This window comes from Dama dama, chromosome 15 (genome assembly GCF_033118175.1).
Source record: "Dama dama isolate Ldn47 chromosome 15, ASM3311817v1, whole genome shotgun sequence".
NCBI lineage: Eukaryota > Metazoa > Chordata > Mammalia > Artiodactyla > Cervidae > Dama > Dama dama.
In genome coordinates, this window is record NC_083695.1 from 58,705,266 (window position 1) to 58,721,912 (window position 16,647).

A 16,647-nucleotide genomic window follows, 5' to 3' on the forward strand; every position below is an offset into this window, starting at 1 on the left:
AGGTGGGATGCATGAGACAAGTGCTCGGGCCTGGTGTACTGGGAAGACCCAGAGGAATCGGGTGGAGAGGGAGGTTGGAGGGGGGATCGGGATGGGGAATACGTGTAAATCTATTGCTGATTCATGTCAATATATGACAAAACCCACTGGAAAAAAAAAAAAGCCATCTTTTAGTATCTAGTAACTGTAGGAACTATATAAACTGGAATAAAGATATCAGATCAGTTTCCACTTAAAAAAAAAAAAGGACAAGATGTGAATAGATTTTTCATTATCTCTGAGAAACAACTGTGAGAAAAGGCTGCAAGGAAATATCATGGAAAATGTTCTTTTCCTTACTTTAGGAATAAGCTATGTTTGTACATCATTGCATGGACTTAGTTCTTTGCCTGTATCGTTCTAAGGTATGTTTATAGGTAGTCTCTTAGGTTATAGCTCACCAAATATTCAAAGTTAAAACCCTAATTCTGGGCCCTGTGCTTTTTGAGGTAGGAGTGTTATAGTGTGTTTCTGAAAAGTTTTATTCGATTCTGAAAGAGCTTCCTGACCAGGAAACAACGACAACTCAGGTGTTAGACGATGTGAGGTATAGAGATGGCATGGCATGGCAAGGCAAAAAGAGCCTGGCAGACTTGGATTCAAATTCTGTACTTCTGTTTGCCAACTTTTAGAAAATTATTAAACTCTGAGTGTTTTTCCTTATGTATATAACAAGTATAATACTATTACTTTCACAGAGTGTGGTGAGAATTAGAAATAACACACAGTGACTAATGAAGCAGATATTCAACAAGGAAAAAATATATTGGCATCCCTTATGTAGACATTTACAGTCAGAGAAAACACTGATCATTGTCTGTGGAGGAAAGGAAGTTACTCTAATAGAAAATCTCTACCAACAAAGTATCTTTTCCTATGAATCCTCCCTTACGTCTCATCTCTTCCTGAAACCATTAATGAGGTTTCTGTTGGTCTATTGCGGGGACTCAGTGACCCATAGAAGGATGCCAGTGATGAAGAGGGTGACCCTATGAGCAGAATCGGAGCCTGAGAAGGATGAAGGGGTCATGCATGGGGGGTCAGTGCTGATAAATGTCTCGGGGAAAGAAAAAGTTCCATGACACAGTATGTCCAGGAAATGCTAAGGTCTATAGGTTTGTCTTCTGTTCATCTCTCAGAGCCTTTAATACACTAAATAAATTTAAACTCTCTAGTAGTCTTGGCCATGGAACTCTTTAATAAAAAATATTCTCTTATAACCACTTATTTGTGATGATGGAACCAGTTTTTATTTATAGATGTATTTACAAATTTATCATGAACCGATACTTTTGCAAAAGTGAATTAGTAAAAAACTGAAATAACAAAACAAAGACTTCAGTTCACACCTCCAGTATTTATGAGAGTTTAGATACATAGAGTTACTCTGTCAAATTGTACTGAATGTTTTTAAATGCCCATTCTTTGGGCATTTGAACTTGTCAGGACCAAAATTGAATTGTCTGCACTTGGACACTGAACCATACTTTGAGTAAGTCTGTTACAGGTCACACCCAGTCCCCTTGGTTTACAGGTGTGGAAACTGTGGCACAGAGAGACAAAATGACCAATCTGAGGACATACAACTATGAGAGAATAGCCAATACTACCCCGGGACTCCAGGCTAAAATAAGAATGCTCTCTAATATTCTTTGTGTTTTGATAATAATCTCTGGAAGGCAAGGATCAAATGTGTCTTGACCTTTTATCAGTAATTATTAGTATGATGCTTGACTGTAGTAGATTCTTAAATATTAAATGAAAGCATAAGTAAATGTCCAAATGAATGTTCTAACCATTAACTTTATGAACTTTTGACTTTAAATTCACTGACTACTTTCATGTTACTATTTCTCTACACAGGTTTACCAGTGCACAGTGAGCGTCTTGTGTCAAGGCTTGTGGAATGATACCTTTATTCATAGCCTTTGCCTACCTGTTATAAGACAGTTTTAGGTGGAGAAACATGTTCAGCTGAAATCCAAACATGTAAAGTTAGCAAAAAGCATATGGAAGGGAGGGTGATCTCGGAGGTAGATCATAGGCACAAATACTGTGTTTGTACTTTTTGAGGCTTTTGAAATCAAATCAGTATTAGGGAAACTTAATTAAACTCTTTCCCCTCCTCTGACCTGAAACCAGGTGGCTGCTTTCAGATAAGAGCAACAGACAGAAACAGTTCCATCAAAGGGAGAACTGCTTTCCAAGAGTTCAAAGCCTCGTCCAAGGAGTAATTAACACATTTTTCATAAACTGAAAAGGAACTCACTCATTGCCCCTCCCCCAAATTAGCCTATTTATGAGACTAGTTAGCCAAGCGGGGAAACGTTTGATATTAGTCTAACAAATACAAATATTTCTATGAGTTTTATTACTCAATTTAAGAACAAGAGGGATTTTTGTGTTGAAGAACAGAAGATCACATAGAAATTCTTCTAAATATCACACTTCTCTCTGCCTTTAGCATCAGCAAACTGTTCAATCATTAAGTCGTCTCTGACTCCTTGTGACCCCATGAACTGCAGCACACCAAGAATTCTTGTCCTTCACTATCTCCTGGAGTTTGTGCAAATTCATGTCCATTGAGTCAGTGATACTATCCAACCATCTCATCCTCTGCCACCCTCTTTTCCTTTTGCCTTCAATGTTTCCTAGCATCAGGGTGTTTTCCAATGAGTCAGCTCTTTGCATCAGGTGGCCAAGGTATTGAGCTTCAGCTTCAGCATCAATCCTTCCAATGAATATTCAGAGTTGATTTCCTTTAGGATTGACTGGTTTGATCTCCTTGCAGTCCAAGGGACTCTCCTGCTAAACACTGACTTCTCTTATAGCCCCACTCCTTTTCCAAATGTGAAACAGACAGTTCTCCTGAGTTCATTCATCTCTGACACGATAGATGGCATGCAAATTCTTCTGAAATATGGAAATCCCAGCATGTCAGTGAGGAAATATCTGTTTTGCTTAGTTATGCAGTTTATAAAATTGCAGGGAATAGTTTTTCCTTCTCCAAGTATATTTTTAGCTAAAGATAAATGTTATCACTCTGGACTCACTGTTAAGGGTTGATGCCTTAGCATATCCTTTCTCAAGCACTTTTTTCCTCTCTTCTGGTTTTTCTCTCCCTGTCTCTTCTCTATTCCAGTCACTACCCTGAGGCCCAGGGGCTCAGAAAAAATACTGTTAAGATGATAACAACTAATTCCAAGTAGATTGCCAAAAACTATATGAATATCCACTCTTGGAGAGTGTTTTGCAGATGAAGCTATTAATATTATACTATAAGACTTAGATAAAACTTCCTTTTAATATTTTCAACTGTAAAAGTATTAGGCTCAGTGGTTTCTGAAGTCCCCAACTCTAAAATATGACAACTCAGTGGGGTATGTTACACCCACTTATTCATAAATCAAGTTTTCTGGAAACAGTATGAAATGCACACTTTGGCAGAAATTGACTCTGAGTGCTAAAATAATTGTCATTTTCACCAAGTCTCTAGTTTCCATCTAGGTAATTTGGTTCCTTAAATCTTTTTCCCTCAATGCCCACAAAATTCTTGAAAATGGACTTATATTTTTTTAATCATTCTGTGTGCTAGGCACTCAACTTAGTTTATTTAATTCTCCCAGTTCTATGGGAGAGGTATTCTACAATAAATAAACTGCTGCTCAGAGAGGTGTTCATTTAGTGGTAATTTAACCAAGATGGCATCTACCTTGTACTGACAGAACTTAGATTCAAAATCAATAAAGCATACTGAACATGACATCAATAATTTTTTAAATTATAAAGTAAGTACATGGTCATTGCAGAAACTTGGGAAAATTACTTAGAAGATGAAAATAAAATTTAAATCACTCTAGCAATCCAGAGAAAACTCCTACTACATTAAGATATATTTCCTTCCAGATATAAACATATAAAGAGGTTTTGTTGTTGTTGTTGAAGTTCAGTTGATCATCTTTCCCCTACAAACTGTGCTTCCTGAGTTGGCTTTTTTTTTTTTTACTATCATATTAAAAAGAGAAAACTGCAAAATAACAATAATAATAATAATTGAGAAAACAAAGATGGACAAATTGAAAGAAGAATAAATATCAGCATGATATTGAAGGATTAAAAGAAAGGGAAAGTGGGAGAAAGAAGCTGATCACTGCACAGAAAAGTCACCTTCATGTGTATTGATATCTTGGAGGTATCAAGAAAAGATTAAATTGTGTTTTTATGCAAAAGGAGAGAAATGTGTATAATTTAAAAAAAAAAAAACATCACGGAGCGGAGGGGAACGGGGAGGATGAGATGAATTGTGAGAGCAGGATTGACATATATACCCTGCCATGTATAAAATAGGCGGCTAGTGGAAAGCTACTATATAGCACAGGGAGCTCTGCTCAGCACTCTGTGATGACCTGGGGGTGAGATCAAGGGGTGTGGGAGGAGGTTCAAGCGGGAAGGGATATATATATACATATAGCTGATTCACTTTGCTGTACTGTAGAAACTAACGTGCTTAGTCGCTCAGTTGTGTCCGACTCTTGCGACCCCATAGACTGTAGCCTGCCTGGCTCCTCTGTCCATGGGATTCTCCAAGCAAGAATAGTAGAGTGGATTGCCATTTCCTTCTCCAGGGGATCTTTCCAACCCAGGAATCGAACCCAGGTCTCCTGCATTGCAGGCAGATTCTTTACTGACTGAGCTATGAGGAAAGCCTAATACAACATTGTAAAGCAATTATACTTCAATTTTAAAAAAGTAAAAAAAAAAAACAAAAAAAACTAGCATTTAGGGGAAACATCATCATTTTGAGGTTCAGCATAAGGAAATCTGAAACATTTTTTCTTTTGGTCCACCTCATCTTCTAAAAAAAAGTGACAGTTTTCCCCACAGCCTTGTACAGGGTCTTTATTTTAGAGAAGTGAAGGTCTATTATCTCTTGTCACCTTAAATCCCACATCACTCATCTATAGCCCACACTAAGTCAGGGCTTAGGGAGCAAATTACAAAATAGCAAAATAGCTTAGGAAAACAGCATCCTCCATTGTTGAAGGAAGAAGTGAAAGTGGGGATGTATGCTGTAACATACAATCTCTGGATATATCGAATTGATTCCGGCATTCCACTAAACCATTTATTTCTAATTCATGAGCCAGAAAAATAACACCTTTTACTATTATAAGTCTACTCTAAAATGGTAGAAATCTACACCAAATAGCCTGGGACCCCCATTTCTTCATTCAATAGCTGATCTCTAACATCTCAATTTGAAGAATCCAGATGTTAATCTTTGTGAATTCCAGCATATCAGGTTACTGATGTATCTGAACTGCAGCACTGGAATTGAAATTTTCTTTGGATAGTCAGCAAATCCTCTAGGACTGATTAAGTCTTCTGACTTGGAAGACCCTTATATAGGTGTTATGTTTAGCTTTCTTGAAACTCTATGCCCAAAGGAAAGCTACAAATCCACAGCTGGGCTCATAAACGCCTTAGAGATATAGGCATACCTCATTTCTCATAATAGATATGCTCTTAAAATTTAATCATAATTTGGAAACTATACAAAATCATATATGAAGCTTGTAAAAGGTAAATCACTTCTTAGTGTTATCAGCATTCCTAAAAAGAATTATTTCACAACAACAACAAATGCTTTTGTAATACAAATAATCACTCTCATTAGTTTCACTTATCCTTTAAAAATAAATTCAAATGTTTATATTCAGGGTTTGTTTAGAGGACACTTGACTTTCTTATCAGTCATATTTTAGCCAGCTCTTAGGAGCCAGTTATATTCCAGTAAATGTTACCAAAAACATTTGCTTTTCGACATGCAGACAGTCCCCATCACCATGTGTACTCCAGAAAGGCTAGTTGTAAGAACACGGTGTGTGTGTGCTCATGTGCTTAGTTGCTCAGTCGTGTCTGACTCTTTCTGACCTCACTGACTGTGGGCCACCAGGCTCTCTGCCCATGGGGATTCTCTAGGCAAGAACACTGGAGTAAGTTACCATGCCCTCCTCCAGGGGATCTTCCCAACCCAGGGATCAAATCCAGATTTCCCACATTGCAGGTGAACTCTTTGTTAAATGAGTCATTAGGGAAAAACATGGGGATCACAAGCTATATCCAGAAAAGTGCTTCCTACTGCTCCAAGGCTTTTTTTTTTTTTTCATTTGTGAAGGTTTCTCTCTTTAAGCTGAATCTCACCCTGTCAAGTTACCCACAATCCTTTAAGAACAGCAGATTCAAATCACAAACTTTAAATAACAGAGATGAAAGATAACTCTTAAAATGCGGAAGTTTAAATTCTGGCTGTTTAAAATTAGAAACTGAGGTCCAGGGAGATGAAGATAGTGTCCATTTTTATACTGGGAGTTATCAAAAGAGCCATGACCAAATCTAGGTCTTCTGATACTAAAATACATGCTCTTCCTAATATAAAATGCTGCCACTTCTGCAGTACTTGAATCCCTGTAAATGATATCCATTTCTAAGCCAAATTTGTAAGTAACAAATATGATCAGAAAAAGATGACAGAGTCAAATACTAGCTCATATTTTTCCCTTTGAGTGTGTTTTCTGGGTTCATCTGAAATAAAACAGAAGGATATTTTTAAAGGATTTTTCCTATTCATAAAACTGTGAATTCATTCTTGAAAATGATGTTCACATTCTATGTAGATTCTAAATACAGAGATAACTAAGATGGGGAAATTTCAAACATAAAGATCTTGCAACTGAGAATACTTTTCAACCAAATGACTTCCATCAGCCTAGTGCTTCTGTGGTCTGGATCTAAGGGAATATTTTCAAAGATGAACATGAAACTGAAAGGCATTGCAAACCTCCTCTTATCTACCTGGGGCTTTAAAGTCATGAAAACCTGTGTGCAACTTTGAAAAACTTCCCTGGAACATGGAATACCGTCTCTTCCTCCCAGAGCTGAAGCTGGCTTCTTCCACCCCCAGCTTTAGTATTTCTCCGGATGGCCAGTTAAATGAAACCATCCTTTCATAAAGTCTGAGTGAGCCCAAGAGCCTCCCCAACCACAAACCTCATGCGTGCTAAGTCACTTCAGTCATGTCTGACTCTTTGCAACCCCATGGACTGTAGCCCACCAGGCTCCACTGTCCATGGGATTGTCCAGGCAAGAATACTGCAGTGGGTTGCCATGCCCTCCTCCAGGAGATCTTTCTGACCCAGGGATTCAACTCATGTCTCTTATGTCTCCTGCATTGGCAGGCAGGTTCTTTACCACTAGCACCATCTGGAAAGCCTAACAACAAACTATGTAGAAATAAAGTAAGCTCCAGTGGTGAGTATCATGTAAAGATTTGGTTCCCAAACTTGGTTGCTCATTGAAATAATCCAGAGAACTTTAAAGGTATAGCTGCTTGCAAAGTTTGCAAATATTCAGTGGTGTTATGGAAATTTACATTAATATGTTTCACAAATCTTGATCTACAGATTGAATTTCTGTTTGATTAATTGATTTGTAAAAACCTACGTCCCTTTTATGACTCCTTTTCTGCCTTTTAGGATTGGAGTTCCATTAAGTTTAACTAGATCTTGATGCACAGATATTACTTGATGATATTGAATGGATTTCCTCTACTATGTAATATTCCTCAACACTATACATTGAGAAGCATTTTGGGAGCTTAAGAGAAAAAATAAAACAAGTGCCCAATCCCCAAAGACTGAGTTAATAGATCTGAAGTTGAACCAGGGCTTAAATACTTTTTAAAAGCTTCCTGTAGTAGCCAGCCTTCTGGGCTGTGGCCAATGAATGTCACCTATCAGTACTTGCATCTTTATAAAGCATTCCTACATTGTGCCAAGGGCTGTTCTACATGACCAATAAAATAGTGCGTGAAAGTGAAAGTAAAGTCATTCAGTGGTGTCCGACTCTTTGTGACCCCATGAACTGTAGCCTACCAGGCTCCTCCATCCACGGGATTCTCCAGGCAAGAATACTGGAGTGGGTTGCCATTTCCTTCTCCAGGGGCTCTTCCTGAACCAGGGATTGAACCTGTGTCTCCCGATTGTTGGCGGAAGCTTTACCATCTGAGCTACCTTTTGATATAATTAGGTTATAAAAGACGCTGCAGTTTCCATCTTAGTTGTTTTATCGCTCTCTCAGATTTTTGCTCTGGGGAAGCCAATCACCATTCCATAAGCAGCGCCATGGAGAAGCCTATGTGGCAAGGAACTGAGGCCTCTTGCCACTAGCCATGTGAGTGAGTTTGCAAACTGATTCTCCAGCCCTGTCAAGTCTTTCCCTGGTGGCTCAGATGGTAAAGAACCCACCTGCAATGTAGGAGACCTGGGTTCGATCTCTGAGTTGGAACGATCCCCTGGAGGAGGGCATGGCAACCTATTCCAGTATTCTTGCCTGGAGAATTTCCCATGGAAAGAGCAACCCGGTGGGCTACAGTCCATGGGTTGCAAAGAGTCAGACACGACTGAGAGATTAAGCACAACACAATCAAGACTATCAATGACTATAATCGTCCACATCTTGACTGAAACCTCATGAGAGACCGTGAGCCAGAATCACCCAGTTAAATGGCTTCCAGCCCCTCAAAAATGGTAAGAAAACAGTTTCTTCTTCTTTTAAGGTGCTAAATTTGAGTAATTTGTCATACAGCAATAAATAGCTAATATACTCATCACAGGTTTTAATTAGCAGAAAAGAAAAAGTCAGGAAAAAGACTGAAGTTTTTGGATAACTTATTATTATTGGCATCTAATTTAGTTCTATTATGATAAGAAGATAAATGTGAAAAATTTCATTAAAAACTTTATTGAGTTCTTTTATGTTCCCCAAATGATACATCTTGTTGAAATTCCATGTGCACTTTAAAAGAATGTGTCTATTTTGCATTTGCTGTGTGTATTGTACTGTAAATATCAGTTAGATGATGCTAATTGACAGTATTTTCCAGATCTGTGTTTTCACTCTCTTTCTGCCTAGTTAATCTGTCAATTTCTGAGAGAGGACTATTAAATCCTCCAACTATGATAATGGGTTTATCTATTTCTCTTTTTAATTCTGTCAATTTTTGCTTCCTATATTTTGAAGCTGTATTGTTAGATGCAAGAATATTTGTGATTGCTATATCCTATGAATTCACTGTTTTTTTCTTATTAGATATCCAAATATCCTTCCTTGTCTCTGGCATTTTGACTTAAACCATCAGGCACAATGGTAAGTATAGTAGTAGGAATCCTGGCTTGAGTCTTGATATCTCTCCAACTGCTAGTATTGTCCATGTAGTACTTCAGATTTTACTCCTTCTGATCATAGAGTAAGATTGTATTTCCCAGCTTACTTGAAACTGCACATAACCTATGATTTCCTTTGACTGATAAAATGTTGGCATTTGACTTCAAATTATATGAGTTGTCCTTCCCTGAACCCTGCCATACTCCAGAGAGTGAAGCCTCCATCAACCTGAGATACCCTACATCCAAAGACAAAAAGAAGCCACAGTGATACACTAGGAGGGGGCACAACCACCATAAAATCAAATCTCATACATGCCAGGTGGGTGACCTACAAACTGGAAAATAATGATACCACAGAGGATCTCCCACAGGAGGGAAAGTTCTGAGCCCCATATCAGGCTCCCCAGCCTGGAGGTCTGGTGACAGGAGAAGGAGCCCTCAGAGAATAAGGCTTTAAGGACAAGTGGGGTTTGACCACAGTAATTCCGCAGAGCTGGGGAAAACAAACTCTACTCTTGGATGGCACACACAAGGTTTCACACACCAGGACTCAGGGAAAAAAGCAGTGACCTAAAAGAGACTGGGCCAGACAGCCTGGTAGTAAAGGAGGGTCTCTTACAGGTGCACGGGATGGCTGTGGCTCACTGCAGGGACAAAGACACTGGTGGCAACAGTTCTGGGGAGTCCTCGTTGGCCTCTTGAAGGCTGCCATTTTCTTACCAACACTTGGCACCACTCAACAGCCTGTAGTCTCCAGTGCTGGGATGCCTCAGGCCAATCAACAGGACTGAAACACAGCCCCAACCATAAGCAGACAGGCTGCTTAAAGTCTTACTGAGCCCACAGCCCTCTAGACATGCCCCTTGATATGGCCCTGCCTCCTAGAAGGACAAAACCCAGCTCTACCCACCAGTGGGCAGGAACCAGTTCCTCCAACCAAGAAGCCTGCACAAGCTTCTTAGCCTCATCCACCAGGTGGCAGACAGCAGAAGCAAGAAGAACTACAACCTTGCAGCCTGCAGAATGGAAATCATAATCACAGAAAGTTAGACAAAATGAGATGCAGGAGGAATATGTCCCAAATAAAGGAACAAGATAAAATTCCAGAAGAACAATTAAGTAAAGTGGAGATATGCAATCTACCCCCCAAAAAGACCATATATAACAAAAGTGAAAGTCACTCAGTTGTGTCCAACTGTTTGTGACCCCATGGACTTTACAGTCCATGGAATTCTCCAGACCAGAATACTGAAGTGGGTAGTCTTTCCTTTCTCCAGGGGATCTTCCCAATCCAGGGATTGAACCCAGGTCTCCCACATAGTGGGTGGAGTCTTTACTGGCTGAGCCACCAGGGAAGCCCAAGAATACTGGAGTGACTAACCTATCCTTTCTCCAGTGAATCCTCCCAACCCAGGAAAATTAAACCAGGGTCTCCTGCACTGCAGCTGCATTCTTTACCAGCTGAGCTCTCAGGGAAGCCCATGTATAACAAAGGCCACAGCTAACATCATACTGAACTGTGAAAGGCTGAAATTTTTACTCAAAATTGGGAACAAGACACAGATGCCCACTCTCAGCACTCTTATTCAACATAGTTCAGGAAGTTCCCATCAGAGCAACCAAGCACAGATAAATAAATAAAAGGCATCCAAATTGTCAAGTAAAAAGTAAGATTATGATTTTTTACAGATAATACAACCTTATATATACAAAAGACTAAAGACTCAAACAAAAAACTGTTCAAACTAATTAACAAGTTCAGTATAGTTGCAGAATATAAATCAATATACAGAAATCAGTTGCATTTCTATATGCTAATAATCAAATATCTTAAAAAGAAATGAAAAACAATGCCATTCATAGTAGCATCAAAACCAATAAAAGACTCATAAATAAATTTAACCAAAGAAGTAGAATCGGGTGGAGAGGGAGGTGGGAGGGGGGATCGGGATGGGGAATACATGTAACTCCATGGCTGATTCATGTCAATGTATGACAAAACCCACTGCAATGTTGTGAAGTAATTAGCCTCCAACTAATAAAAATAAATGAAAAAAAATTTGAATTTAATAAAAAAAAAGAAGTAGAAGACCTATATAATGAAAACTACAAGACTTTGATGAAAGAAATTAAAGAAGATATAAACAAATTGAAAAATAGCTCTTGTATATGGATAGGAAGAATTAGTGTTACTAAAGAGTATTTTACTCAAAGCCATCCATAGTTTCAATGCAATCTCTTTCAGCATTCCAGTGACATTTTTATAGAAATAGAAAAAAAATTTTTTAATTTGAATAGAATCACAAAAGATCCCTTTGTATATTATCACCCTGCTTGTTTAACTTATATGCAGAGTACATCATGAAAAACACTGGACTGGATGAACACAAGCTGGAATCAAGACTGCCAGGAGAAATATAAATAACCTTAGATATGCAGATGACACCATCCTTATGGCAGAAAATGAAGAAGAACCTAAGAGTCTCTTGATGAAAGTAAAGGACAAGGGTAAAAACGTTGGCTCAAAGCTCAACATTCAGAAAACTAAGATCATGGCCGCTGGTCCCATCACTTCATGCCAAATAGATGGGGAAACAGTAAAAACAGGGGCTGACTTTTATTTTGTGGGGCTCCAAAATCACTGCAGATGGTGACTGCAGCCAGGAAATTAAAAGATGTTTGCTCCTTGGCAGAAAAGCTATGACCAACCTAGACAGCATATTAAAAAGCAGAGACATTACTTTGCCAACAAAGGTCCATCTAGTCAAGGCTATGGTTTTTCCAGTAGTCAGGTATGGATATGAGAGTTGGACTATAAAGAAAGCTGAGAACTGAAGAATTGATGCTTTTGAACTGTAGTGTTGGAGAAGACTCTTGAGAGTCCCTTGGACTGCAAGGAGATACAACCAGTCCATCCTAAAGGAGATCAGTCCTGAGCGTTCACTGGAAGGGTTCACTAGAAGGACTGATGTTGAAGCTGAAACTCCAATACTTTGGCCACCTGATGCGAAGAGCTGTCTCCTTTGAAAAGTCCCTGAGGCTGGGAAAGATTGAAGGCAAGAGAAGGGGATGACAGAGGATGAGAGGTTTAGATGTCATCACCAACTCAATGGACATGAGTTTGGGTGAACTCTGGGAGTTGGTGATGGACAGGGAGGCCTGGCATGCTGCAGTCCATGGGGTCTCAAAGAGTCAGACATGACTGAGCGATTGGACTGAACTGAGCTGAAGAGAAGATCCCAAACAGCCAAAGCAATCTTGAGAAAGAAGAACAAAGCTGGAAGCATTAAACGTTCTGATTTCAAACTATAGTAAAAAGCTATAGCAATTAAAACAGTACTAACTTGGCATAAAAACAGAACTGTAAAAAATGGAACAAAATAGAGATTAAAAAATTGCCTATGTATATGATCAACTAATAGTTAACAACAGAGCCAAGAATACTCAATGGGGGAAGAATAGTCTCTTCAATAAGTGGTATTAAAAAAACTGGATAGTGACATGCAGAAAAGTGAAATTGGACTCCTATATTACATTAGTCACAAAAATTAGTTCAAAATTGATTAGAGACTTCAACAAAATATCTGAAATTGTAAAAACCCTAGAAGAAAGCATAGGGAAAAACCTTCATGTTGCTGTTGGCACTGATTTTTTTTGGATATGATGCCCAAAGCACAGTAATAAAATAAAAAATAAACAAATTATAAATCTTCTGCACAGCAACACAACCAACCAACCAATGAAAAGGTAACCTTTGGATGGAAGAAAATATCCATAAACCATATACTGGATAAAGGATTAATATCCAAAATATATAAAGAACTCATACAATTTAGTAATAATAATCAATTAAAATGGATAGAAGAATGAATAGAAATTTTTCTAAAGAATACATACAAGTGGACAACAGGTACATAGATAAGATTCTCAGTATCACTAATCATCAGATAAATGCAAATCAATAAGATATCACCTAATACCCATTAGATTGACTATAATCAAGAAGACAAGATTTAACAAGTGAGGATGTGGAGAATTGTGCACTATATACATAAATATAAATTGGTTCAGCCACTATGGAGAAAAGAATGAAAGTTCCTTAAAATACTTAAAATGGAACTATTAATGCCAGTTGACTGGCAATCCCACTTATGAGTATATATCCAAAGGAAATGAAATCGGGATATTGAAAATATATCTGCAGTCTCACAGCAGCATTATTCACAATAACCAAGATGTGGAAACAACCTAAATCTCCATTAATGGATGAACAAAGAAGATATATCTATGTATACACCTATGTATAGCTTCTGTATCTATTTTCCTATAAAATGAAATATTATTCAGCCACGAGAAAGAAATTCTATTTCTGATAACAGAGATTTTGAAAGCATTATGCTAAGTGAGATAAATCAGAGAGAACAATAAATACTCTATGATAGCATATATACGTGTAACCTAAAAGTGCCAAACTTCTAGAAGCAGAGAGTAGAATAGTGGTTATCAGTGGTTGTGGATTACTCAGTTTGGGGAGATGTTCATTAAAAGGTACAAACTTCCAGTTAGGGGATGAGTAAGTTCTGGAGCTCTCTCTAATCTAGTGATTATAGTTAACAATATTGTATTATACACCTCAATGGTTTTAAGAGACTAGATCTTAAATGGTCTCTTAACAAAAAACAAATAACTATGCAACATGAGAAAGATATTAGTTAATGCTATGGTGGCATTCATATAGCAGTATTTAAAGGTATCAAATCAACATGTCGTACACCTTAAATTCACACAATTTTATATGTCAATTATGTCTCAATAAAAATAAATGTTTTAAGATGATAGATTTTATATATGTAATCATTTTTCAAAGATTTGGTTGGTATGTTTCAGAGATTTTTTTTTTTACCCTCAACACAAAATACAACATGAAACTAATTTAAAATACTCTGGGGAAGTGTTATAGCTCTTTTAGAATTTGTCTAGCAGGTTTTCTGGGACTCACCAGAAACCATTAGTTAGCATGCGTGCTCATTGGGTCTGACTCTTTGTACCTCCATGGACTGTAGCCCACCAGGCTCTTCTGTCCATGGGATATTTCGAGGGAAGAATACTGGAATGGGTTGCCATTTCCTCCTCTAGGGGATCTACCTGACCCAGGGATCAAACCATTGTCTTCTGGTCTCCTGGATTAGCAGGTGGATTCTTTACCACTGAGCCACCTAGGAAGACCCACCAGAAACTACCTCTGCTCAAAACAATCTGTGGAAACATATATTCATAAACAAGAATGCCTGTATAGCAAACTTTTTACTTTTTGAAAAGAGGAGAGTGATACAAAACATCTGGCCACCATGAGGAACATAACTCAATCCCCAGTGAGACCAAATCTATGATATAAACATATGTTTTACTAATCATGCTTTTTAAACAACATACAACCTTATGATGGGCATTTTCCAGGATTTCTATTTAGCAGAATTGGTCACCATGGTAACAATGTGAACGCAATGATTCCTATGCTTTCTCATTAAAGTTGAATGACCCCAGTAAGCCACTTGGGAGCTGAGGTTTTCAGTTATAGCAACACATACTTCCCACAGAGTTCATAAAATTGCTTCTCAGTCAGTCTGAATCAATTGACATGGTAGTCAAAATGGCTGGCTGATGTTGCTTAAAATCCAGATATTTCCAGCATCTTACCCACTAGAGTTGACCTTTTAGTTTTCAAAGTGGCAGCACACTGACTATACCCACAAGTCTTACATGATGATTGGTTGTGAGCTAGATAATGGATAAAGTCATGTAGTTGATTAAACAGGCATCTAGGTAAAAACTAAAAGCAATTAAAAACATGTGGATAATAAATTCAGTACAGTTAAGTTCAATTCAGTCGCTCAGTCGTGTCCGACTCTTCATGACCCCAAGGACAACAGCACTACAGGCCTCCCTGTCCATCACCAACTCCTGGAGTCTACTCAAACTCATCTCCATTGAGTCGGTGATGCCATCCAACCATCTCAACCTCTGTCGTCCCCTTCTTCTCCTGCCCTCAATCTTTCCCAGCATCAGGGTCTTTTCAAATGAGTCAGCTCTAGCATCAGGTGGCCAAAGTATTGGAGTTTCAGCTTCAACATCAGTACTTCCAATGAACACCCAGGACTGATCTCCTTTAGGATGGACTGGTTGGATCTCCTTGCAGTCCAAGGGACTCTCAAGAGTCTTCTCCAACACCAGAGTTCAAAAGCATCAATTATTTGGCACTCAGCCTTTTTTGTAGTCCAGCTCTCACATCCATACATGACTACTGGAAAAACCATAGCTTTGACTAGATGGACCTTTGTTGGCAAAGTTATGTCTCTGCTTTTTAATATGCTGTCTGGGTTGGTCATAACTTTTCTGCCAAGGAGCAAGTGTCTTAATTTCATGGGTGCAGTCACCATCTGATTTTGGAGCCCCCCAAAATAAAGTCAGCCCCTGTTTTTACTGTTTCCCCATCTATTTGCCATGAAGTGATGGGACCAGATGCCATGATCTTAGTTTTCTGAATGCTGAGCTTTAAGTGAACTTTTTCACTCTCCTCTTTCACTTTCATCAAGAGGCACTTTAGTTCTTCTTCACTTTCTGCCATAAGGGTGTTATCATCTGCATATCTGAGGTTATTTATATTTCTCCCGGCAATCTTGATTCCAGCTTGTGTTTATTCAGTCCAGCGTTTCTCATGATGTACTCTGCATATAAGTTAAATAAGTGGGAATGACAATATACAGCCTTGATGTACTCCTTTTCCTATTTGGAACCAGTCTGTTTTCCATGTCCAGTTCTAACTGTTGCTTCCTGACTTGCATACTGATTTCTCAAGAGGCAGGTCAGGTGGTCTGGTATTCCCAGCTCTTGAAGAATTTTCCACAGTTTATTGTGACCCACACAGTCAAAGGCTTTGGCATAGTCAATAAAGCAAAAACAGATGCTTTTCTGAACTCTCTTGTTTTTTCGATGATCCAACGGATGTTGGCAATTTGATCTCTGGTTCCTCTGCCTTTTCTAAAACTAGCTTGAACATCTGGAAGTTCTCTGTTCACGTATTGCTGAAGCCTGGCTTGAAGAATTTTGAGCATTACTTTACTAGCGTGTGAGACGAGTGCAACTATGCACTCAGTAGTTTGAGCATTCTTTGGGATTGCCTTGCTTTGGGATTGGAATGAAAACTGACCTTTTCCAGTCCTGTGGCCACTGCTGAGTTTTCCAAATTTGCTGGCATATTGAGTGCAGCACTTTTACAGCATCATCTTTTAGGATTTGAAATAGCTCCAGTGGAATTCCATCACCTCCACTAGCTTTGTTCATAGTGATGCCTCCCAAGGCCCACTTGACTTCACATTCCAGG

At 38.6% G+C, this 16,647-nt stretch overlaps 1 non-coding gene across 1 annotated transcript; it reads left to right on the plus strand.

Moving 5' to 3' along the window:
- The first annotated feature begins 14,215 nt into the window (after nucleotides 1-14,215).
- LOC133070887 (U7 small nuclear RNA) lies at nucleotides 14,216-14,276 on the plus strand. The gene has a single exon (XR_009696283.1). It is a non-coding gene; the product is annotated as a U7 small nuclear RNA (small nuclear RNA).
- The last annotated feature ends 2,371 nt before the right edge of the window (nucleotides 14,277-16,647 follow it).